Below are 2354 nucleotides of genomic sequence, written 5' to 3'. Positions count from 1 at the left end.
CGCTTGACTTCGGAATGCCGGAGCGAGGAGGAGGACTAGCTGGCCAGGGATCCGATATTCTTTGGCGAGTATATTTTGGGCGATTTAAGTGGCATCAAGGCCTTCTGGTGCAACCGAAAGCATAGGGACTCCAAGTTAAGCGCTTTGGTTAGAAAACAACCAGGACTATATTCGGAGAATTACTTACCGTGGGTCGTCCAGGGGCGGTCTCAAGTTCGGCAGCTGCGTTAAGAAGATGTCCGGACAGCTGGGCCCGAACATGGCTGTGTATCAGTTTTAGGATTGAAGTAGTTTTTACAGCGTGGGCAGTAGATCTTCACCGTTGACTTGCCCCCACACATCGCTGAGGCCCACTGGCAGGGTGTTCTTCCTATTACAGGAGATATTTGGACACGATTCAAAGTCTCCTCTCATATACTTTCGGTGCATATCATTGACGCCACGCTCCAACCTGATTTATCGGGCTGAATCATGCCGTACCATTTTTTCGCATCGTCGTAGAACAAGCCCGAGGAACTGTCGAAAACCGGCTTCAGGATCACGTCCAGTGCTGGCTGAAGTACTCCAGGCCCATCTGGTTGAACGTGTCCTGAAAGTAGTTGGTGGGCACGGGGCAGAGGAACTCGTTGCCCTTGATTCCGAGGAACCAATTGATCCAGCTGCTGCTGTTGTTGTTGTTGTTCTGGGTTCAAGATTTTACTGTGACTTGCTATAATTTCTATAGGAAAAACCTAGTTACTTCGGTCTCGACATGTTGCCAGTTCACTTGTTCACAGAAATATGACTTGTAGACTTCAAAGTCATCGTTTTTTTCTTTGAGTTTTTGACACGTGCTAAAAGGGTTGACAGCACCAAAGACACTAAAATAACAAGATGCATAACGCCATACGATTTTTTCGCCGTGGCTCTAGAGGTGGCTCCAGGCTCTCTCGAATTTTTGTTAGAGAGCGAGAGAGCGGAGAGCGCTACAGCGAACAGCTCTTTTCTACGCACACAGTGATAGCAGACAACTGTATGTGTGCACACGTATGCTCATGCGTTGTAAATTTGACAAAATAAGCCATTCACCTTAGAAGTTCTTTGACTTTAAATATATATTATTTTTGATCAATTGGCACCATGTGAAAATTCTTGTTTTGCATTTCCTTAACGTTATTATTATTTGAAAATAGATTATCATATTATATTATATTATATCACATTATCACAAAAAAAATTTAAAAAATGACTATATAAGAATATTTGTCAATAGAGTATTCATCTTGCGGCGTGTGAAAAATTAATTAGGCAATGATTGTGCTTGTGTCCGAACTTCGTGCCTCAAGATATGACCAAAGCAAAGACACTAGAGTAATTCTAATGTCTTTGATATGACATTTGCAATAAACAGTTATCATATTTTTATTTATTTTATACATTTTTATTTTCTACTTCGTATTATTTTTATGAAATATTAATTTCTCAACGTAATGTTCTCAGTGTGAGCGAGCGGAAAGAGAGCAATTTCGGCCGTCACTAAAAAAGTGGCTGCATAGTGCCAAACCAATGTATGGTCGTTACGCATCTTGTTATTCTAGTGTCTTTGCCAGGACTCTGTCATGCCCTTGCAGATGGGAACTCTAGACTCGAAAATTCGTTTTATGTTCGGCTGGCATAATAAGTATTAGTTCTTTTATTTCATAATAAGTTCCCCGACGTGCCGGGGAAAATCTCTGGGGCTGGAAAAATGCACTGCCAGTTTTCCCCCCAAGCCTGTCCTTTAGGTCCGGTCAGGTTTTCCTTCGATTTTCCGTTTTGAAGCAACGTTCTTCAAAAAAGGCAATCAAGTGCCTTTAAATTTACGGGCGAAATCAATCTGGTATGTTGGAAATTAACCAAAAACCGCATGGGAAATCAAACTAAAATACGAACTTGCCAGTATAGAATGATTGAATCAAAATTATAATTTTATTTTAAATTGAAAATAATGTTTTAACCTTTTACTCACTCCTATAATACATTAAACCAGAATTTGTATATTTAAAGAATAATGTTAAATTTGAACTTAAATTATCAAAAAATATTTGATGTAAAGTCAGGAAAACACTTTTGGAAACTCTTTTAACATAAAATTAAATAAAAAACTGAATTGAATGTTTTATTGATTAATATTATTATTATACCCAGGTGATTAATACTATTAACGAAAAGTATGCTTTGCTACTCGAATGAGTGCTTGATATGACCAGCTTGGACCGAACACTTTGAACCAAGTATTTAGGGCAGAGGTGTATGAGGTGTATTTGTAGGTGGTAGCTGGCCATATCAACGCACTGCGGAATCTGTTTAATTGCAAAAACAATATATCGGACAAA

At 39.2% G+C, this 2354-nt stretch overlaps 2 long non-coding RNA genes across 2 annotated transcripts, besides 1 other annotated feature; both read right to left on the bottom strand.

The window, feature by feature from the left end:
• On the bottom strand, window positions 1-852 carry Su(Ste):CR42428. Its single transcript, NR_026622.2, has one exon. It is a non-coding gene; the product is annotated as a Su(Ste):CR42428 (long non-coding RNA).
• Window positions 1-1585: part of a mobile genetic element that runs on past the window's edge.
• On the bottom strand, window positions 1586-2085 carry Su(Ste):CR42427. The gene has a single exon (NR_026621.1). It is a non-coding gene; the product is annotated as a Su(Ste):CR42427 (long non-coding RNA).
• Window positions 2086-2354: the final 269 nt, after the last annotated feature.

The sequence above is a fragment of the Drosophila melanogaster genome, chromosome Y (genome assembly GCF_000001215.4).
Source record: "Drosophila melanogaster chromosome Y".
Classification (NCBI taxonomy): Eukaryota; Metazoa; Arthropoda; class Insecta; order Diptera; family Drosophilidae; genus Drosophila; species Drosophila melanogaster.
The sequence above is the reverse complement of the archived record's forward strand: the minus strand, read 5'-3'. Positions and strand labels throughout refer to the sequence as shown.